The following is a 24118-nucleotide window of genomic DNA, read 5'->3' as shown; positions in this document are numbered from 1 at the left end:
TTTGCATGTGCTTTTGGTATGTCACCATGAATGGTAAACAACCGCCACACCCAAGACTCACGGCGCGTGTTGGTAGTAGGGACTTCACATTACCTCATCCACTTCATCCTCTTCATCCTCCTCTACATTCTCATGCCTGTTCCCCTCTGCAGGCCCTTGGGGAGGTGGCGGTGGTGGATGGGGTGGGGGTGATGCTGAGGCAGGTGTAGCACCAGCTGGAACAGCAGCAGCCATGGATGCCAGCAGCTTTCAGCAAAGGCAGTGTAATCTTCAATAGTAGGAAGATAGAATAAAGATGAGCTCTGGGGTGTGGCCTTTTATAAGGGTGCAGGTGCATGCTCCGCGGACACCCGCGCTGTCCGCAGACAAATCAAACACCCCAAAAAGCCAGAAAAAGTTCCAAAAAGTATGTAGGAAGGCAGGGTCATTGTCTGGGACATGCGTAATGGTGAATATTTACTGTAAAATACTTTGGATTGTCCAAAAAAGTACTTTTTAAAAACAATTTGTGGTCTCGAATAGTGTCCACAATTCAGGACATACGCTCAGTGTGGGTGCGGTCACATGATGACTTCACGAACACGTCTGCAAAGGGAACCGGTGTCTGCAGGACACCAAATGCACATGAACGGTCATGCGCATGCGTGCGGGTGTTCTACGGACAATGTTCAGGTCCTCAAACCAATTAAAAGTGCGACACAAGTGAGAAGGACAGTTACGGACAGGCGCGATGTTCGCAGGACCTATGGGTGTGGCGCACATGTGTGTATATTATCATACAGACAGTACAGACAGTTATAGTGTCCTTAAAACACCTCTATTTGGGTTAATTGTGAACATTCCGGACACCAAGTGTGTTCTAAGAACAGTTCCAACTTGTTTGCGAACAGTACGGACGGGTATAGTGTTCTTAGGACACCTCCATTTTTGGTTAATTATGGACATTCCTGACACCTAGTGTGTTCTAAAAACAGTTCTGACTTGTTTGCGAACAGTACGGATGGGTATAGTGTTCTTAGGACACCTCCATTTTGGTTAATTCCGGACATTCCGGACACCTAGTGATTTCTAAGAACAGTTCTGACTTGTTTGCGGGAAGTGTGGACAGGCATAGTGTCATTAGGACACCTCCATTTTGGTTAATTGCGGACATTCCAGACACCTAGTGTGTTCTAAGAAAAGTTTCATCTTGCATGCGGACAGTACAGAGAGGTATAGTGTCCTAAGGACACCCCCATTTTGGTTAATTATGGACACCTTAACTGCCTTTAAAAGAAATAAGACACATTATTTCTTTATTATATACAGATATAACATTTATGAAAAAAACGGGGAAGCAGAAACTGTAACGCTCACCTGATTCCCGTAGAGGCGCCGGTCTTGACTGGGCGTATATCGTATCTTCAAAGGTGATGTGTAACACACGGCTGGCTTTTTGGGCTGGACCTCTGTGCACTGTATGTCTGACTCGAAGGGTAAGATGTCTGCAGATAGAAAATATGGGATTAAGGAACTGGGTTATTGAATGTCTCTCTCTTCTTCCCTTTCTCTTCTCCTGTAGAACCCCAAAGGTTAACGCTCTCACCTTAGGTAAGTGAACGCTGTGCTCTCCATCTGCCTCGGGGCAGGGTGCTGTAACCAGTTTCTTCACTGGATAAGGGGAGCAGGCATCTTGACTTCAGAGGACTGCTGTCCGTCGTTTACTGCACGAACGGTAAGTTTCGAGTAATTCTAATGTCTTTAAAGTCTTTAGTAATGATGTCTCTTGTTTTGCAGGGTTCCGGCGATGGCGGATGACGGGCTGAAGTGAGTTGAAGATGGAGCCCGTGTGATGAATAGAAGCGCCTGGAAGCACGTAAGTAAGCGCTTGTTGCCTGCTTCACGATGCGCTCTAACTGTCTTTTTATTTTGCAGGTACAAGTTCGGAGCGGCTGCAGAGTGCCGGAATACCCACTGGGTTAGATGTGGAAAGGAGTAATGGCACGTGAGTATTAAAGTTCCCCAATGTCTTTAAACGCACCTTGTTTTGTCTTTCAGATGCGGGATGCAGCGCCGAAGGCCTCCGGAGCGTGCGAAGAGTTGGTAAGCTTTTGTCTTTCAGATGCCGGAATGCAGTGTGAAGACCTCCGGAGCGCACGAAGAGTAGGTAAGCCTTTGTCTTTCAGATGCCGGAATGCAGCGCGAGGCGTTGGTGACAGCCGATGGACCAGGTAAGTGAAGAGCTGTCACTGAAGACCGTAATGCTAACCTGTTCTTTCTTGTCTTTATAGGTGTTGCTGAAGACTGGATTCAGGATGGTAAGCCTTTTTCCTTAGGCCCAGGATCAGATGCAGAAGACACGATGAGCCTTCTGCTGCAGAGGATGCAGAATAACGCAAAGCAAGATTCATCCATCGGGTGTGGTTTAAATAGCCTCCTGTAGTGCTTAGTTGTCTCCTTCCACAGCCACGCCTAGGTAAGAAAAGAGTTCCTGCTTTCCAGAAGAGTTCCAGTGTTCTGAATCTAGGGAGTGGCTCCTGCCCCACCCAACAGGAAAAGTAGTTCCAAACAGAAGAGGATCAGAGTCTCAACTGGCAGGCAAGTAAGCAGCATGGTCTGCTGCAGGTAAGTCCAACCAAGCATTATGAGCCCGGCGCTTCCAGCGCTGGGACTGGGCATATTTATGAGCCTGGTGCCACTGGCGCCAGGACTGGGTCCAAAAGGTCCCAATTGGGACTGGTTGGCACTCGGAACCTGGGTTATGGATCTGCTTCCAAGGGAGTTGGGAAAACCCTGACCTTTTGGAAGCAGAGATCATGACAGTACCCCCCCTCAAGGCCCCTCCCAAACCGGGCTTCTCCGGGGGTTTTGGCTTGTCAGGAAATGTTCGGTGAAATCTTTTGATTAGGCGAGGAGTGTGGACATATTCAGCAGGTTCCCAGGATCTCTCTTGGGGGCCGTAGCCTTTCCAGTCAATTAGGTAAAATAGTTTAGATTTGGAGATCTTGGAGTCCAGAATGCTTTTGACTTCAAACTCGAGTTCTCCATCAACTAGGATAGGTTTTGGAGATTTAGTTAGTCGGGTTTGAGGTTGCACGGGTTTTAATAGAGATACGTGGAAGACCGGATGTATCTTCATGTGCGGGGGCAAGTCCAACTTGACCGCTACTGGGTTTACTATGGTAGTGATGGAATAGGGACCAAGGTATCTTGGGTTGAATGTGCGTGGCCCTTTTAGAGGTAGATATTTGGTGGATAACCAGACTTGATCCCCTACTTGATATTGAGGGGCTTCCTTCCGATGTTGATCTGCTCCTTTCTTGTATTGTTCTTTAGCCCTTTGAAGGTGAGAAACAGCTTCCTTAAAGGCTTGGGTGATTGTAGAATGCAGGTAGTCTACTGCTGGTGTTTTAAGATCTTGGAGGGGATCCAACTCCGAGGTTCGAGGGTGACTGCCGTACAAAAGAAAAAACGGGGTTTTCCCAGTTCCCGAATGGACAGAGTTATTGTAGGCATATTCGGCTATCCAAAGGATGTCTTTCCAAGTTTTTTCAGTTTGTTGCAGCATGCAGCGTAAATACTGTTCCAGAGTTTGATTGGTCCTCTCGGTTTGTCCGTCGGTCTGAGGGTGGTGACTGGTCGATAGTCTCACATCAATTTGAGCCGACCGACAGCAACTTCGCCAAAAATGGGAAATAAATTGACTACCTCGATCCGAAATTAGAACCGAAGGAAAACCGTGCAGTCGGATGATGTTTTTGAGAAATTCTCGGGCCAGAGTTGCTGCTGTTGGCAAGCCTTTGAGCGGAATGAAATGCGCCATCTTGGAGAATAAGTCCACGATTACTAGAATCGTATTGTATCCGGAGCATGGAGGTAGATCGGTGATGAAGTCCATAGAAAGCGTATGCCAAGGGAGAGGTGGGATGTCAATAGGGCGTAAGAGGCCTGCTGGTCTTTCCTTTTGACTCTTGTTTTGGGCGCATACTCCACAGGACATTATAAAGTCTCTGATATCTTTTTTCCAAGACGGCCACCAGAAGTAGCGCTTGATCTTTTCTGAGGTCTTGGCCATACCGGGATGTCCTTCCATTAAAGAATCGTGATAACAAGAGATTACTTTTTTCTGTAAATCTGTGCTGGGTAGGTATAATCGTTCTTGGAAATACAATAAGTTGTCCTTTACTGCAAAGTCCTTTCCCTGCAGATGCCAATTCTGTATGTCTGCTGGAGTTACAAGTTGCCTGGCTTTATCCTTAACTTCCTCTATGGATTCTGTGGCGATTACACCCAGAATTCTTTGTTCGGGAATGATTGGTACAGGTTTAGGGTTGATCAAGTGTTCTTCCACTCCCATCCGAGAAAGGGCATCAGCTTTACCGTTCTTTGTACCAGGTCGATAGGTAATTATGAAGTCAAACTCGGCAAAGAATAATGCCCAACGGAGTTGTCTAGAGGATTGGGCTTTTGCGGTTTTCAAATATTGCAGGTTTCGGTGATCCGTAATCACAGTAACGGTGTGTCGGGCCCCCAGCAGATAATGCCGCCAAGCCTTAAAGGCAGACTTGATAGCCAGAAGTTCCTTGTCAGTAATCGTGTAATTGATTTCAGGAGGCGAGAATTTGCGGGACCAAAATGCCACGGGATGCAACTGATTGGTTACCGGGTCCTTTTGTGATAGAACTGCCCCCATGGCAAGGCTTGAAGCATCAGTTTCCACGATGTAGGGGAGTTCGGGGCGAGGGTGTTTTAAGATTGGTGCAGAGATAAATTTAGTCTTCAAATCCTGGAAAGCTTATTCCGCCTCGGTAGACCATTCAAAAAGTTTGTTTTTCTTTAACAAGTCAGTGATGGGCTGGACTATTCGAGAGAATTCGGGGATAAACCTGCGGTAAAAGTTAGCGAAGCCTAACATGCTTTGCACACCTTTTACGGAGGATGGTGATGGCCATTTGAGAACTGCATCGACCTTCTTTGAATCCATACGCACTCCGCCAGGTGATAATATGAATCCCAAGAATTCAACTTCAGTCACGTTGAAAACACATTTTTCCAACTTAGCGAAAAGTTTGTGTTGACGCAATCTTTCGAGGACCATTTTCACGTGTTTCCGATGTTCAGATTCCGATGAAGAATAAACGAGGATGTCGTCAATGTAAACAACAACACACACATCTATGAGCTCTCTGAGGACATCGTTCATAAAATATTGAAAGGCGGCCGGGGCATTGCAAAGTCCGAAGGGCATGACCTGATATTCAAATAGCCCATACTTGGTGCGGAAGGCCGTCTTCCATTCATCGCCCTCTTTTACTCGTACCAAGTGGTAAGCTCCTCTAAGATCCAGCTTTGTATATATGCATGCTTTTCTGACTTGGTCCAGGAGTTCAGGGATCAAAGGTAACGGATATCTATTCTTAACGGTGATCTGGTTCAGGGAGCGATAATCTATACAAGTTCTAAGGTCTCCTTCCTTTTTTGGAACGAAGAACAAAGCTGAAGAAGCAGGGGACTTGGAAGGACGAATAAACCCATTTGCCAGGTATTGATCCAGGTATTGTCGAAGGTGAAGGTTCTCAGGCTCGGTGAGGGCATAAATTCTACTACAAGGAGGAGTAGATCCAGGTATCAGGTCTATCTGGCAGTCATAAGACCTATGAGGAGGTAGAGAGTTAGCCTGATCCTTCCGGAAAACATCTTGGTATTCTAGGTATTCGGGAGGTAACTGGGGAGTCTCTGAAGAAATTGCTGCCAGTGCAACACCAGGTGGAGGGTGACAAGTAGAGACACATTCTGGAAACTGGACCGTTCTTGCTCGCCAATCGATCAGAGGATTGTGTTTCTCTAACCAAGGTATTCCTAGAATAATCTGAAACTGAGGGGCCTTGATCACATCGAACACGATCTTCTCATGGTGTCCATCTTGACTTACTAGCGTCACCTCTTGAGTGGTATGCGTTACTGGCCCGGAGGCTATCTCCGTACCATCCACCGTAGTAATGACGTCCTTTACAGCCTTGGGACAAAGAGTTAGATTCATCCTCAAAACCATTTCATGATCCACATAATTGCAGATGGCACCGCTGTCGACGTAAGCTTCAATTGCATGTAATCGATCCGGATTATCAGGGCTAATGAGGACCATAGGTATCACGAAATACGAGGTCACGGAACTGGTTTTCACGCTCGGCAGGAGGACCTCTATTCTTGTCGGGCGAGGTCGTTTGCCTGCTCAGAGTTTGTAACTTTGGTAACTGCAGCTCCTACTGCCTTCTTGGCAGGTTTCACCGGACAGTCTCGAAGAAAGTGCCCTGAGTTTCCGCAATAGAGGCATAATTGCAACTGTTTTCTCCTTTCCCACTCCTTTTGTGTTAGAGGACCTTTCAGACCCCCTATTTGCATGGGTTCCCCGGAGTCTACTCCTTTGGAAGGAGTTGGCGGTTTGGAAAATACTCGAGCATCAAACTTGGAACGATCGGCCTTCCTGTTCTGCAGTCTGTGATCTATTTGAACGACTAAGTCAATATAGTCCGAACAATCTTGTGGGGGATTCACTACTTGGGCTAACACATCTTTGAGCTCTCCACGTAGACCTCTATAAAACAGCGTAATCCTTTTGTCCTCAGGCCATTGAGTTTCCACTATCAGTCTGTTGAAAGACGCAATATAAGCCAAAAGGTCTTGATTACCTTGTCGCAACGAAAGAAGCTCATTGTCCAAGGCCTGCCCCTGTGAATGTCTTGCGAACAGTTTTTCCATACTGAGCTGAAAAGCTTGAAAATCAAGGAGGACCGGATCATCTTGATTTACTAGAGGGATCGACCAGTCTGCCGCATTGCCACTAAGGTACGAAAGCACGAAAGCTACTTTAGCTTGATCAGTTGGAAAGGCTGCTGGCCGGCATAAGAAATGCAACCGGCACTGATTGATAAATACTGCAAACCTCTTTGAGTCACCAGAAAATCGTTCGGGCGGAGCCAGAGGTACATTCCCAGGTAGGTTGATCTGCACTGGATTCATAGAGGATGTAGAAGGAAGATTTCCCCCAGATGCGGGTAACGGGGTCTGTCCGGCTTGTGACTGTAGCAATTGTCTAGCGAGATCATCTGTTCGCTCCTTGGAAATAATCAGTTCCCTTCTTAGAGCGTTCGTTTCCTGACGGGCTGCATGCACTTCTGCCCTTAATTCCCCAAGTAACTGGGCTAGCTGGTCGATATCCGAGGTTTCCATAGCGCCTGGACGGGAGTTTTGTGGTAGGCTTTGCGTTCTGTAACGCTCACCTGATTCCCGTAGAGGCGCCGGTCTTGACTGGGCGTATATCGTATCTTCAAAGGTGATGTGTAACACACGGCTGGCTTTTTGGGCTGGACCTCTGTGCACTGTATGTCTGACTCGAAGGGTAAGATGTCTGCAGATAGAAAATATGGGATTAAGGAACTGGGTTATTGAATGTCTCTCTCTTCTTCCCTTTCTCTTCTCCTGTAGAACCCCAAAGGTTAACGCTCTCACCTTAGGTAAGTGAACGCTGTGCTCTCCATCTGCCTCGGGGCAGGGTGCTGTAACCAGTTTCTTCACTGGATAAGGGGAGCAGGCCTCTTGACTTCAGAGGACTGCTGTCCGTCGTTTACTGCACGAACGGTAAGTTTCGAGTAATTCTAATGTCTTTAAAGTCTTTAGTAATGATGTCTCTTGTTTTGCAGGGTTCCGGCGATGGCGGATGACGGGCTGAAGTGAGTTGAAGATGGAGCCCGTGTGATGAATAGAAGCGCCTGGAAGCACATAAGTAAGCGCTTGTTGCCTGCTTCACGATGCGCTCTAACTGTCTTTTTATTTTGCAGGTACAAGTTCGGAGCGGCTGCAGAGTGCCGGAATACCCACTGGGTTAGATGTGGAAAGGAGTAATGGCACGTGAGTATTAAAGTTCCCCAATGTCTTTAAACGCACCTTGTTTTGTCTTTCAGATGCGGGATGCAGCGCCGAAGGCCTCCGGAGCGTGCAAAGAGTTGGTAAGCTTTTGTCTTTCAGATGCCGGAATGCAGTGTGAAGACCTCCGGAGCGCACGAAGAGTAGGTAAGCCTTTGTCTTTCAGATGCCGGAATGCAGCGCGAGGCGTTGGTGACAGCCGATGGACCAGGTAAGTGAAGAGCTGTCACTGAAGACCGTAATGCTAACCTGTTCTTTCTTGTCTTTATAGGTGTTGCTGAAGACTGGATTCAGGATGGTAAGCCTTTTTCCTTAGGCCCAGGATCAGATGCAGAAGACACGATGAGCGTTCTGCTGCAGAGGATGCAGAATAACGCAAAGCAAGATTCATCCATCGGGTGTGGTTTAAATAGCCTCCTGTAGTGCTTAGGTATCTCCTTCCACAGCCACGCCTAGGTAAGAAAAGAGTTCCTGCTTTCCAGAAGAGTTCCAGTGTTCTGAATCTAGGGAGTGGCTCCTGCCCCACCCAACAGGAAAAGTAGTTCCAAACAGAAGAGGATCAGAGTCTCAACTGGCAGGCAAGTAAGCAACATGGTCTGCTGCAGGTAAGTCCAACCAAGCATTATGAGCCCGGCGCTTCCAGCGCTGGGACTGGGCATATTTATGAGCCTGGTGCCACTGGCGCCAGGACTGGGTCCAAAAGGTCCCAATTGGGACTGGTTGGCACTCGGAACCTGGGTTATGGATCTGCTTCCAAGGGAGTTGGGAAAACCCTGACCTTTTGGAAGCACAGATCATGACAGAAACTGACACAAACACAGGGGAATTAGGGGTTTGGAGAGGATGGATGGGAGGGGATGAAGGGATGGATGTCTCATCAAAACGTTTTTCTTGGTGTTGAGGGTTTGGGGATAATTGACTGGGACATGGAGAGGGGGAACAGGTGCATGTGGGACAATGATATTTAATTTTTTCTTTTATGTGGTCCTCCACAAAATGTTTCAAAAGATTGAAATTTTCCATAAGCATGTCCATTTTTTGTTCCATGTGCTGCAGAGTATTTTCTAATGTCTCTTTTGGTGTATCATTTTCAATGTTTGTATGGTCTGTTAAAAATATATATATATGTTAACTACACATAAAGTAATGGTTATTAATTTTCTTTTATAGAGAAGTGTGTACCATTAGTATCACTGTCTTCATACATTTCCTCACGTGGGAAACTTTCCTCAAGCCATTCCAAAATACTGGATGTTTCTGTGTAAAAAACATATATTACTTTTAGTGTACCAAAAACAGAAAGTTTAGAAATATATAAGAAAAATGAAGTTTACTTACTAGTTTCTGGTAAGTTGTGTTCTTACTGTTGTGTAGGTCTGCTGTTGCTCCTAGCTGTGCAGTTTTTGTCAGGCAATTATGTTAGAGGCATATCTTTTTTGTTGTGGTATATTCCATTTTTAGTACATATGGTATTTAAATGCATGGTTGATGTGTTACATATATAGGTTCCATTTCTTATTCATTATTACATATAATGTGTTTCTGTATTGCTTTTTGAACTTTTTCAGTGTTTATATAACATGATAGAACAATCTAAGATACCCCCTGAGTTTTTGGGTATTGTTGATGTTGTTCGCGTCCGTCCGCGGACATTCGCACAGTCTGCGGACATCAAAATCACTAGCAGGGGGTTCAGCATGTTCTATATTATATGTATATAAAGTAAGGGAATCCTAGTAAACATCTATCAAATTCACACTATGTATATGTATATTCAGTAATAAATCTTTGTGAAAGGGACGTTATATGGTTCCAGGTAAAACCGAAAACCCCCTGAAATTCGCCAGTTATGGTAAGCTAACCAACCATAACTCGTGCCACCACCGTGCATTGTTAAGACTAACACCCAGGACATCAAAGATGACATCACAAACGTCCATTTAACAAAGATTTTTTACTGAATATATATATATATATATATATATCAAGCTACAAGCAGTAGCAAAACACGTAATTTATTTGCTGGCTCTCCGTTGTTTGCATGCTGGGCGCGGGTTTCCAGCAATGACTTTAATGCTGTTTAAATAATAAAATGGACATTTTAAAATATTATATTATGCTGGACTGAGATGCTGTCTTTCCATTGAACCGTAACCTTCATCACCATTCTGTGAGTATGGCTCGTCACTCCACCGATCGATCGGTGGAGACATTTTGGGATATATATGTATATATATATATATATACTTCGCATACATAAACAAATATATAATCAGATATATGAAAACATTAAAAAAATTGCATCACTGTTAGTAAGGACAGAGAAGACACCTTCATCTTGGCCAATTATTTTTTTTTTTTAAACTTTTATTTTTTCCGGCAGAGGTTCACAAGGCACACACAGCAAGGCAACATATTTATATGACATATTATACTTGAGCAACACAGTAATCATAATACAGTAGACATAGCAATAGCACCAGGGCGAGTCTTAAGCAGAGGATATAGGGTCTCATGGTGTATGGGGTGTCCCTTGTGAGGCAGGGGGCGAGTCAGTTGTGGGTGTAGTTTCACTTTGGTTGTTAAGATAGGTGTTAAATTCAACCCAGATGTTCTTGGGGCGGGAGTGGGCTGGGAGCGTGGACAGGTATTCCTCCTCGCAGTTTCGTGACCAGGTAAGCAAGTTCAGCCATTTCTTAAAGGGCGGAGGGGAGGAACTTTTCCAACTCTGGAGTATGCATTTCTTGGCTATCATACAGCTTATGTTTAAAAATTTAGCCAGACGTCTAGTGTCCTCGGTTTTCCAGACTCCGAAAAGAACTGCTAAGGGATCAGGGTCGACCACCGATTCGATAATCTCGGTGAGTATATTTAAGATGCTATCCCAGAAGTCAGTCAGTCTATTACATGACCAAAACATATGTAGATGGTCAGCTCCCTCTACTCCACAGCGCGGGCAGGGGTGCACCATGGTGCGAGTGAACTTCGAAGTCCTGTGCGGGGTATAGTAAAGCCTATTTAGGAGTTTGTATTGCATGGCCCGGTGACGGAAATTGAGAGAGACCTTTTGGGTGTGTAGGCACATTTCCTCCCAGACCCCATCGGGTATTTCTAGGCCCAGTTCAGTTGCCCAATCGTCGCGTGCCCTGAGCACTGGGATCGGGGTGATGTCTTGTAGGATCTTATACAATGAGGAGACGACGCCGCGAGCGCCGCCCGAGTTAGTGATGTATGCGATCGCCGGATTATCAGGGGGCTCATCTGGAAATGAGGGCCATTTGGTGCGGAACGCAGCTCGGAGCCTATAGTATTGGAGGGTCTCTAGAGCGGATCTGGTGTGCCCCTGTTTCCATGTTTGAGGATCAATGAACCTGCCTTCCGGATAGAAGTCCGATAATGCCTGGTACCCCAATGCGCCCCAGTGACGGGCAAGAGCAGTGTCATGCGTGGGTTCCAGGCCCGGGAACGCCCAAACCGGGAGCCACTTATAGTAAGGGAAAGGGCCGGATGTCAGACACAACAGGCGTGCCCAGGCATATAGGGTCGCGCTGATAGGATCTATGGGGGAGTCAGACGTATAGTGCTGATGCAGTATGAGGGCCATTATGTTAGTGCCGGCGGCTGCCAGTCGTTCCAATTTAACATGTGGGCGGGCAGGAGCACCGGGGTACCAATGAGTGGCGTGTTGGGCCTGGGCCGCAATCCAATATAGCAGCAGGTCCGGAGCAGAGATTCCCCCTTGTTTGTATGGAAGCACCATATCGGTCCACTTCTTGCGTACGGCACCGGAGTGCCATAAGAACTGTGCGCATAGTGCATGTAGTTTAGAGAAATATTCCATCCCAGGCCACACGGGTATGTTGTTGAAAGTATAAAGGAGCTTAGGCAGCAAAATCATTTTAATGAGGGAGAGACGACCTGTCATGGATACTGGGAGGGTGCGCCACCGTAAGAGCTTGGCCTCGACTAACTGTGCTACAGCTGAGTAATTATTGGCGAGCAGGGTGGATTTGGTTAGAGATATTTGAACACCCAGATATTTAACACCATCCGGAGACCAACGGAGGGGATATTCGGTGGTGGGTTGTGTGGTGGATTTAGTGAGAGGGAAGATCTCAGACTTCGAATAGTTAATTGTAAACCCGGAATGGGTGCCAATGCGAGTGATATCCCTCAGTATAGGGTCGAGATGGGCCGAGGGTTCCCTGATATACAACAGAACATCATCAGCGTATAGAGAGATGATTTCAGGATCATCGACCAATCTTATTCCTTTGCGGGCGTGGCGTGAACGGACATAGTCCGCCATCGGCTCTATCACTAGTGCAAAAAGGATCGGGGAGAAGGGGCAACCCTGTCGGGTGCCCCTGGAAAGTGTGAAGAGGTCAGATGTCAGGGAGTTAGCTCTTACTCTTGCAATGGGGGAAGTGTATAGTAACTTGATGAACCCGATCATGTTCGGGCCTACGCCCATAGTTTCAAGTACCAGCCACATATAGTTCCAGGAGACCATGTCAAAGGCTTTTTGAGCGTCCAGAGTGACTGCTACAGCCTGGACTTCCTGGTCTATACGGGACATGACGTTGAACAACCTTCTGATATTGTGAGAGGTAGACCTACCGGGGACGAAGCCTGCCTGGTCCTCGTGAACCAAGTGCGTCATGATGGGCAGAAAGCGGTTCGCTATGATCTTAGCAAAGATCTTTGTGTCAAGGTTCATAAGGGAGAGAGGTCTGTAAGACCCACATTCATCATCAGGTTTACCAGGTTTGAGCAGCACCGTGATGACTGCTTCACGCATGGAAGGGGGAAGGATGGAGACGCGTAGTGCTTCGTCCCAAACCTCGAGCAGCCTAGGGGCCAGAATAGCGATGTGCTCTTGGAAAAACTCAGTGGTAAGCCCGTCAGGACCCGGGGCTTTACCTTTGGGTAGGTCTGAAATGGCCGTCACTATCTCGTCCAATGTAATCGGGAGGTCCAGTTGGTCCCGGGTATGAGAGGATATCTCAGTGGTGGGGATCTGGTTCAGGAGCTCGCGCATGTGTTGTTCGGTGTGTTCGGCAGGTTGGGAGTAGAGGGATCTATAAAATTCTGCAAATATGTCTAATATACGTTGGTCCGCCCATTGTGGGTTGCCATGTTGATCTTTGATGGAGGTAATCTGCGTCAGGCCAGATTCCCTTTTTACCAGTGTTGCCAGTGTTCTCCCGGGTCTGTCCCCCTCCCCATACTTCCTGGCGGCCTGTGGGCGGCTAAAGTATTGGACTTCGTTGGTAGCAAGTGAGTTATATATCTGAAGTTCATCACTGATTTGGGCAAGTGTACCGGGGTCAGCAGCCGTGGAGCATTGCAGCTCCAGTTGTTTCAGCTTCGCTTCAGAGCGCCCGAGGGCAGCTCTTATTGCTTTCAGAACCCCAGCCTCTCGGGAGATAGACATTCCCCTAATATAAACTTTAAAGGCATCCCATCGCACCGCGGCTGATGTATCTTGAAGAGAGTTGGACTCAAAGAAAGATTCAATGTCAGCTAATATTTCAGCCTTGAAGACAATATCTTTGAGGGCCTCGGATTTAAAACGCCAGGTGCTAAACGTCGGGATGGGCATCCCCAGTTCCACCGAGACTGTAATTGGGGCATGGTCTGATAGTGTGCGAGGCAGGATCCATGAGCCCCCAACTCTGCCCATAATTTCCCTTGACACCAGGAACAGGTCTATCCTAGACGAGCTGTCATGCACAGACGAGTAGTAGGTGTACTCCCGCCGCTGGGGGTGCAGTGTCCTCCAGACGTCACAGATGTTCAGTGTTTGTATATGGCTGCGTAACTGACGAGCAGCACTGGACAGAGCTCTGATAGCAGTTCCCGTTCTGTCCAGGACAGTGTCCAGAATAAGGTTCAGATCTCCTCCCCATATAATTGGTACTCCCGCGAAGCCCAGCAGTACGGTGGCCACAGCGTCAAAGAATTCAGGAGAGTCTATGTTTGGGCAGTAAGTGTTGACTAGAAGATACTCTTTATTAACCAGAGTGCAGTGTAATATGACATACCGTCCCTCAGGATCTATGTAGCTTTTATGCAATATAAATTTGATTGATTTGTGGATCATGGTAAGTACGCCCCTAGCCTGGGAGGAGTAAGAGGTGAAGAATCTGGCGGTGCCCCATGATGGGGCCATGGTCTGTGGGATGTGACCATTGCAGTGTGTCTCCTGTAGAAATAGTACCCTACAGTTATGCCTATTAGCATAGGCCATGATTTTGCGGGCCTTGGTGTGATTACTTAATCCCCGGATGTTCCAGGACATTATAACGGTAGACATCTCATTGGTAAATATCTAATCGCATAATACACGCCTCAGTGAACATCCCATGTCCAGTGACAGTGTGAGCCCAAGAAGTTGGGATTGACAATGCACTTGCTGCCTTTCAGTACGCGCGCCGCGAAACCCCGTGTGCCTTTTTGAAATAACACCCCATTCCCGCCCGCCACCCTCACCACCGATCCAAGATTAGTAGTGTGAACATCACCCTCCCCGAACTGTGCGCAGCTGAGCCATCCCCAACTTGGCTCAGACAGTCCAAAAGCCCAACAGGGGCTAACCCACAACAGAGGTGTATCCAAGAACAATGCACTCGCAGTGGGGTGCGCCGTTGCCGTGCAGGCACGCTTGGAACCAGATGGTTCCGTTACAAGACGAGCAGTGTCGGCGGTCACGCAATGTATGGTCCCGCCTGTTTAGGTGGGAGACAGGGGTCAATACATGCGTCATAGCAATACGGTTACAATACAAACATTTACAGCAGTCTCGTGGTGGATGCCCCCCTCATCGCCAATGGGACACAAGGGCTGTCGCAGAGGCATCAGGGCATTGCAATGTGAGTAACAAGTGGCGATGATTATTATTAAGGGGCAGGCCGGATCAAAAATGAGTTGGCCCCATAGAGTGTGTCATCGAGGTGACCATTGTAGTGAGCATACCAGAACTATGTGTAATGATGAGTACTGATTCCAGATTAGTAGGGGGTGCCAGCATTGCTCAGTGTGATCCCTAGGCCTCATGTAAACAGAGCACCTGAAAGGCACGGGGCACGGCTGCGCCCCAGTGGGATGAGTTGACACCACGCAGCCGTCAATTCAAGCATAACAATAACAAAGGCAGCATGTGCAGGTCGGGGCATGCCACTGCAACGGGCGGATTACTGGGTCGGACCCCAGAGCCCAAGGGCACCCTCCCCGGTCAGTCAGGGCCAAAGGCCGGGGCGGTTGGTAGTCTCAGAGTCCGGCAGAAAGGAGTGACCAACACTTGCCCTCGGGAGCCAGGCCGCGACATAAATGCATGCAGTAGCAAACCACAACATCACAGTAAACAGAATCATGCTGCCAGTAACATATCACCCATCAAGGATCAGCAAAGTCAGTAAGATCCGTTGGGCCACACAGTGCGTGTTCAGATGCCACCAGCTTGGTCGTCCTCCGGATTGTGGAGCGGTATTTGCATTTCGATGAATTTTACCGCCTCCTCTGGAACGGTGAAGAAGTATAACTTGCCATTATGGGTAATCTTAAGCCGTGCGGGAAACAGGATGGCATATGGTACATTGCGCTCCCTGAGCAGTTTCTTGACGCCGAGAAATTGACGTCTCTCCTGTTGCACCGCCACAGAGAAGTCCGGGAAGATTCTAATGGTATGGGCCTCCATTCGTAGGTTACCCTTCTCCTGCGACAGGCGGAGGATGAGGTCCCTGTCGCGGTAGTTGAGAATCTTGGCTATTATGGGCCTAGGGCTGTCGCCCGGTTTGGGTCGTGGTGATAGGGCCCGGTGAGCTCGCTCCACCGTGAAATATGGGGAGAGGGCCGGGTTGTCCAACAGGTCCTTAAGCAATTTCTCCACGGCGTCTTCCATCCGGCCTTTGAGAGCATTCTCGGGGACCACGATGATGCGCATATTGTTCCTGCGGGAACGTGATTCCAAATCATCGCATTTCGCCCTTACACTCCTCATGTCACGCGACAAGGAAGCCACAGTGTCTTGGAGCGTGTGTATGGCATCTTCATTGGTGGAGATTCTGTTTTCGGCCTCCGTGATTCTAGATCCCGCCTGATCTACACGAGTTTTAAGTGAGGCAACGTTTGCATTGATGTCGTCAAGCTTTTCGTGAAATGAGGCGAAGTTTTTGGCCATCGATTCCATTAGAGTGGTAAGATCTGGCGCCACAACCCCAGGAATAGTGTCATTATCAAGCTCCTCTCGCGGGGGCGACATGTGGGCTGCTTCAGCTCGAGGAATCGCCTTAGCAAATTTATCAATGGTACCCCCTTTGGCAGTTCCCCTGGAGCGGCCCGACATTGCAGGAAATAGGGGCCTGGGTGCTGAGTAGTCGCGCCGCGGGGGGAGATGGCAATGAGGAGGAAGCGAGCCTCTGTGCAGTGGAGGGTCCGCAGCAGGTGTAACAGTGTCAGCAGATTAAACTAGGCGTAATGAGGGCAGCCAGTTATTATGTGACATGCAGCTAACCGACCATCCAGTTGGTTGAATCATGGAGGGGTCCCAACCTAAGGGGGCCCAACCGCACAGCCACCGGAAGGCCCTCGTAGACGTGAGCAGCTCAATGGGTTACAGCCCCGCGGGGATCGAAGTCGTTATCAGGCAGTCCGTGGGGGGAGGGCTCCTCACCTGTAGGCCGCGGCTCCAAGCGGGAAGAACTCAGCACAGGAGCGCCGCCGCGCACCGAGCGGCCCAGCAGAGTCGGAGCGCCCGCACGTGGGGCACCCGCAGGCAGTCAAAGCGGGATCCACGCCACGGGTCCAGAGAACAAGGGAGGGCCGCGCAGGCCTCCGCAGCGACCCGGCACGCTCCCCTCAATCGGCGCAGGGTCGGAGCGCCCCACCGGCAGGGCGAGAAGCCGCCACACGCCACACGCGAGGGGCGGGAGTCCCCGGCAGCCCGGGTCCAGTCGAGAAGGCTGCGGATGTGAAGCGGGCGAGTTTCCGGATCAAGTGGTGGGTCTGGAAGCACAAGTTCCGGGGCATCAAGCGGGGGCTCGCAGCGGTCACCGCGACACCCCACGGACCCAGAGTCGGCCACAACGAGGCACAGCGTAGTAATCAGTTGGGGGCCTTAGGGGGTCCGATTCGCTTCGGGATTAGATGTGCAGATAGCCCAGGCAGTCAGCAACGCAGGGGGCCAGATGAGGCTGAAGGATTATGGCAGGAACGGCCGGTGTTGCCGGATAATCAGCGGCCAGGCACGGAGCTCCAGAGCTAAGCAGCCATTTTGTAGGCTGCTCAACAGCGCCCCCCCTCATCTTGGCCAATTAAACACTGCTCAGTCCCAGAGCAGGTAGGCGAAGAGATCACCCGTACTAACGGGGTCTGAGGCAGAGCGTCCTCCCTCTCAGCGAGACTGCATCACCCGGGGTCCAAGTTCTAACTGCTTGCCACAGAATGCCCTCTTCTCTTTATTGAGGCATGTTCCCGCCCTTCTCAGTTGTGTCTACCCTCGGCCGAAGAGCAGATCACAAGTGGAAGGGGCAGAGAGTGGAAACATCCAGTCAGACGTGAAAAAAAAAACAGCACCCCTCTCCTTGCATTAATTCCCAGAACCTCTTATCATGCACCTGCAGGACGCTACACTCCCTCCACCTATTCATCCTTCAGTGGACAATACAATAACTATTCTCCACAGTAAGTCCACTCAGCAACAATATGTATGTGGCTATGTGACCTTGCTCTGCTTTTGCTACTTAAATGCTTGTTTATTTTCCGGGGCCCGCTGGGACGCAGGCTTTTATTACAGTGATGGGAGATGAGTGTCCAAAATGGCCACACATTGACACCATGTTGTTTTAGCTCGCATTTCGCACAAGCATTACACCCACCATATCTATTTCTCCCAGAAATCTCTCTAGGTCCACCTCCCACCACCAGGTGTCACTCGCATAGTCATTGCTCATACTATTAGGCAAAGCACTCGGTCACTCCCTTGGGTGTATTGTCCAGCCTTCCCATATCATCCCAAATACCTGCTACCCATCTCGCCGTTCTCTGAGCTCGGATCCGGGCTGCCAACATCGCATCCGCCTTGTCATTCTTCTCGTAATACTTTTCTTTAAGGAATTTTAGTTTTCTATTTATATCACTCCTGCTCAGCGCTTTTAACCCCATTTGCTTCTCTTGCAAATTTAGGAGTTCATCGTCCCCATAGGACCCCTCACCATGTATAAACTCCTCCAAACTTGTGATCTCCCTATGTAAAGAGTCCTCCTTTAACTTTTGCTCCTGCTTCATTCGTGCCCACTCATGTTGAGAAGCCCTCTCCAGGTTACTTTCCCCGTTTCCCACACCGTCCCTACACTCACTTCCACCAGTGTCATTGATGTGGAAATATTTATCTATATCTTGACTTACACTCATGGCGAACAGTGGGTCCCGCCATAATGAATCATTGCAATGCCAGTTCGAGTCAGTTTTACTCAACCCTGCTACGTCTATTGCCATGTAGACCATATCATGATCTGACCATCCCACTGGGTGGATTTGGCACTGGCGGATTCTGGTGCCTTGCTCCCTGTTTACCAGCAGGTAGTTTATCCTCGTGTAGGTAGCATGTGGTGTTGATTAGAAATTGTACCCCTTTTGGAGTGGCAGCCCCTCTCTCCACAGGTCTATTAGGCCCTGACCCTCTGTGCTATTCCCGAATTCGTCTACTCGCGTCTGGTGTGCCCACTCTCCCACTGAAACTCTGTCTATGTTTGCGTCTGCCCAGGAGTTAAAGGCCCCTCCCAGAATTGTCAATTCCCCATGCAGCGCCATCACTTCATCCAGCGCATGTGATTAAACTCCCTCTGGCCTTGATTTGGAGAGTACACCGACGCTATTACCACACTAATCCCTTCCAACACCCCTTGAAGGATTAATAGCCTCCCGTTCATCCATTCGGACACTGTCGTGTGTGAGTCTCAATTGGTTAGGTAATGCCCACCCCTCCCTTTTTAGCTGCACAGGAGGCCCAGTATACATTATGCCCCCATAGTAAAAAAGGGAGATGAGGCGCTCTCTGGTTGCCACTCAGATTTACCTGCTAAAGCAACAGTTAGTCTTCTCCTCCAAACGTTTTCTTGACTCTATCAATCATCAGGGAGGCTGTTTTCCTTTTCAGGTGTGTCTGGTTAATTCTCATTAAAGTCTCTAAGGATTCTGGTACATATAGTCACACCATTTTTCAATGCTGGTGACTAGGAACCAACTCTCCTCCAAAGCACAAATGTTACCCTTAATAGGGGGAGGGGGGAAAACCATGTTTATGGCTCTCAATGGTAAGGCATGATGACCCTGGTGCTGCTGCCTCTTGAGCCCGGGACTCTTGAAACACTGTAAAAAATGGAGATGAGGCGCGCACTCTGGTTCCCAGTCAGATTTACCTACTAAAGCAGCAGTTAGTCTTCTCCAACAAACGTTTTCTTGACTCTATCAATCATCAGGGAGGCTGTTTTCCTTTTCCTTTTCAGGTGTGTCTAGTTAATTCTCATTAAAGTCTCTAAGGATTCTGGTACATGTAGTCGCACAATTTTTTCAATGCAAGTGACTAGGAGTGTGTGAGTCTCAATTGGTTACGTAATGTAATGCCCACCCCTCCCTTTTTAGCTGCACAGGAGGCCCAGTATAAATTATACCCCGACCCTTCAGCGGGCGTTCCTCTACCTTCCTTTGCCTCGTTTTTTGCATAAACAATATGTCGAGGGCTGCATTGCGCAATTCCCATATTACCAGGGCCTTGACATTCAAAGTGGCTATTTTCAGCCTGGTCACCCCCTCCACTCTGCAGTCACACCTTCCACCCACCACTGTCCATGTTCCAATTGTCTCGTGTCCCCACCCACTTGCTTTGATTTCGGTGCCACAGCCTCTACACGGCAACTCTTCACAGTACTATAGAAGCGAAAATCTTTCATCTCGGCTTCCCCATCAAACAGAATTCCCAAGATCACCTTGACTTTCGACTGTAGGCCCAGAACCCCTTCTCTATCGCCCTTCTTCGCGCCCAAGATCCCATTGTTGCACATACTTTCTCTGTTCTCTAGGTCATCAATCTTTAGGCTTGAATGTCTCCTCTGATTGATTTGACTATTTCCTGTGTTACTGCTCCTGGGGCATTCTCCATCGCTACTTGATGACATTGCCTTGCTTCAGGACCGTAAAAAGACTGGGGTTCTTATTCTCCTTGATCTCTCCGTGGTTTTTGATACCGTGACCATCACCGACTCCTTCAGTGCCTCCATGAAGCCAGAATTCAGGACGTTGCCCTGAAGTGGTTTTCATCTTTTCTTTCTAATCGAACTCAGAATGTTTCTTTTCCTCCTTTTACTTCTTCTCCTTTCACTCTGACTTGTGGGGTCCCGCAGGGTTCAGCTCTTTCTCCTCTTCTCTTTCATCTATACAGTGGCGTCTGGTGACTTTGAAAGGTGGTGGGGCGTAAATGTTCCCGGGCGGAATTTGTGAGAGAGAGAGGGCAGCGAGCAAGGCCAACCCACATCGAGGGGTGTGCTGATGGGATCTCCCCGTGAATTTTTTTGAAAAATGGCTTCCAAAATGTGTAATGTACTGTCCTAACCCACATAAGTATGACATAAAAAGCATTAGGTTTGCCGTTCTGGAGAATGGCCACTGCAGTTAACTCCTTCTCAGGCTATGGGAAAACCGAATCCCAGAAGGTGCACCATGGAGGGTGAAATCCAATGTTCTTAGTTTCACAATTAACCTGGACCGGTTGAATTTGCTCATCTAAGATGTTTTGGATGGTCTGTAAAGAGAACGTGAGAGACTGATATGAGAAAGGGCAACATAGGCTTAGAGAAGTATGAAACTTCAAACCTCATGCAGCACAGATAAATGTTATTTATCAGAATCTTCATACCTCACAGCTGTTTAATAAATTTAGTTTATCAGAACAAGATTACATTATTCTGGTCTGCACGAGGTGGGAAGATACATCAGCAAATCAACAAATCCCAAGGGACCTGCTCCCATGCGCACCTCATGAAGATGGCTCTGCCTTTAATTCTTCTACATTAGTCTCTCCAGATTAATCAGGTAAGTCAAATTTCACTGCATTGAACACAGAGGAAAATCAACCCTCTAGGGTGCACTGGTTCCAGGCTGGATGACGATGCGTAGCTTCTCAGTTTTCAAAATACACCTGAAAATGACCTTGTTAAAAGAGACTTTTTCATTGATCTGCTGGGCTGGCCTCACGTATTCCTCTAATCTCTTAAATTGAGAACGCCGATTTTTCATCAGGAACATACTAAGTCCGAGACATACTAATTTAGTGGTGTAATGATCATTGGGCAGATTAGGCTTTAGTTCCCCCTCCCTCCTTCAAAATGTTTGGGAACGGAGACAATGTATTCACAGAAGTCCTTAAATGTCTGGTTTCTGACGTGATTGAGAGAGAGTGAACTGCTTGTAACATCAAAGCTGCACCAGAACAGTCTCATTAGGAGGTGTAAAGAAGTTAGTTCCACTAGAATGGTATTTTTTATAAAAGGAAGCACACACTCACTTAGGGTATATATCCTTTAAGACCACAATTATTTAAAACATTTAAAAAGGAAGAATCAATTCCAAACTATACAGTTTGCCCAAAGGAACGGCAGTGCAGCGTGTGCATTGACCTGGCGCCTAGAACTGAAATCATGGCTCCCTTGCCCCGCAGGGGACGAATGCGTGCGTGCACACGTCAGACAACAACCTTTCTTCCGGAAGTGTACACAAGCGTGCAATCAGCATGTTCAGGTGGGTGGAAAGTACCTGTGCCCTCTTCCATCTTCATGTGTGGCAAGAGGCAGTGTGTCTTGTTCATGAGGAAGGGGGGTGAGGCAGCAGGGCATGAGGCATCAGGAGAAGTTAGTACATTTTATTCGAGGTGTGGGTGCAGAGGCGGTGAGCTGTGGGAAGGGGTAAAGAGGAGGCAAAGGCAGTAGGACTTTAGAGCAACGCAGACATAAGGAGGCTCAGGGCGGGAGCTGCAAATGCAGGCTCGCTGTCGGCTGAGGCCTAATCGTGAGTGGTAACTGAGCCTGACCTGCGGGTGTGCGCAACTTTACCCACGGTGGGCGGACATTCCACAGGTACAGTGCACCTGCCCGTAGGGCCAGTAATCAATACTCGTGGATTTTGTGCGCGGCGGACATTGCCTGCCATTCCCTCAATGAAGGGCACCCTGTTCCCAGAGAGCATGGCCTGCAACAGTACCTCTGCCTGTTGTGTCTGCACATTTGTACTTTCAGTTGGACTGGTTCAATTCCAGTTAGGAATAGAGCCAGGGGGCGAACATTTCCCAAATGCAAAGAACATTATTTCAATGTATTTACAGCAGTGCAACCAATGTTTGCTCATGGCCTAGAGTTACGCCCAGTCAGCTTAAAAAAAAGACATTAGAAGAATGTTCTGCCCTTTTACAATTTTGTATACTAGTCCTGTGTACTTGTGCAAAGTTGTTGCATTGCGTTGCCCTGTTATGCTACCGTGCATAGATGCAGGCGTTGCCCTGTTATGTTACCGTGCATAGATGCAGGCGTTGCCCTGTTATGTTACCGTGCATAGATGCAGGCGTTGCCCTGTTATGTTACCGTGCATAGATGCAGGCGTTGCCCTGTTATGTTACCGTGCATAGATGCAGGCGTTGCCCTGTTATGCTACCGTGCATAGATGCAGGCGTTGCCCTGTTATGCTACCGTGCATAGATGCAGGCGTTGCCCTGTTATGCTACCGTGCATAGATGCAGGCGTTGCCCTGTTATGTTACCGTGCATAGATGCAGGCGTTGACCTGTTATGTTACCGTGCATAGATGCAGGCGTTGCCCTGTGATGTTACCGTGCATAGATGCAGGCGTTGCCCTGTGATGTTACCGTGCATAGATGCAGGCGTTGCCCTGTTATGTTACCGTGCATAGATGCAGGCGTTGCCCTGGCTGTTATGTTACCGTGCATAGATGCAGGCGTTGCCCTGTTATGTTACCGTGCATAGATGCAGGCGTTGACCTGTTATGTTACCGTGCATAGATGCAGGCGTTGCCCTGTTATGTTACCGTGCATAGATGCAGGCGTTGCCCTGTTATGTTACCGTGCATAGATGCAGGCGGAATGTAGCACACAGAAGCGATATTATTTCCCAGAATTCCCTGGAGACAACGACAGAGCATCTTCGCAGCTATTAAATATACTCATGGTGCTTCTCACTTGTATAACTCATAATGTATTTTTTTTTTTCAATTTCCCCTGGGCTGTGCTGCCAAGATTTAAAGCGCAGAATTAGGTGTTCGCTTTCATGACTTTGATGATAAGCGCTGTTTTCTGTTGCAAAACCTGCACTTTATGAAGGCCCAGGAAAGAGGCGTTTTCTCTGTGTCAGGCCGTTCAGCATTTTGGAGATCGCATGAGTTATTTGAACGTTAAAGGCAAACACGTCAAGCTAAGCTGTGAAGGGGCCCGGGAGCAGCTAGGGCAGAAAACCTGTTATGGATTGAAAATGAGGGTTCCGTTACTCAACTCAATGCATCGACCACTCGATGGATGGATGGATGGGTGTGTGTGTGTGTGTCTCTCTCAGAGTGATCCCATCTCAACCATGTTTAACAGCATCCTTTAATTTCAGGTCTATGAATAGCCCCCCTAACCCTCTGCAGCAGATTGTGTGTCGGTCACCCAGACCGCACTGAGATCTTGTGTGGTAAGGTCAGCACACTCACTGTGCTCCACTTGCCCCCATTCATTAGGCCGGTTAACAGGCAGCTATTCCAAAGGTGGCCGCTTTCTGGACACCCCTGGCACGGGTTCTCCCCGCCTGACCCATCTCTCATATTAACAGGATGATTTTCGCTTAGCAGTAAGATGGAAGCCACACGGTGCTGTTCTTTTGAAGATGCAGGAACTGTGCCGTGCAAGCCTCTCTTCAGAGCTTTGCTGGAACGCCGCTGGACTGGTGGCCTCCTCTGCGCTTTTCTAATCTCTGCTTGTGAACTGTGAGTACATTCGCTAGTCTGCGATACCCTGCAAGAGCAGATTGCTTCCTGCAATATTGTTTCCTGCAGCCGCCTTTCGTTTCCATGCTTGCTGTGCTATTTTAATTGCGTGCATTGTCTGCTGCTCTGTTTTAAAGATGCATGCTCCCAACTTCCAGCCAATGTGCCTGGCTTGTCGGTCAGGCTAGCTCTCC

Source organism: Ambystoma mexicanum, chromosome 3q, assembly GCF_040938575.1.
Source record: "Ambystoma mexicanum isolate Mex_15411 chromosome 3q, UKY_AmexF1_1, whole genome shotgun sequence".
NCBI classification, from domain to species: domain Eukaryota; kingdom Metazoa; phylum Chordata; class Amphibia; order Caudata; family Ambystomatidae; genus Ambystoma; species Ambystoma mexicanum.
Note: the sequence above shows the minus strand (reverse complement) of the source record.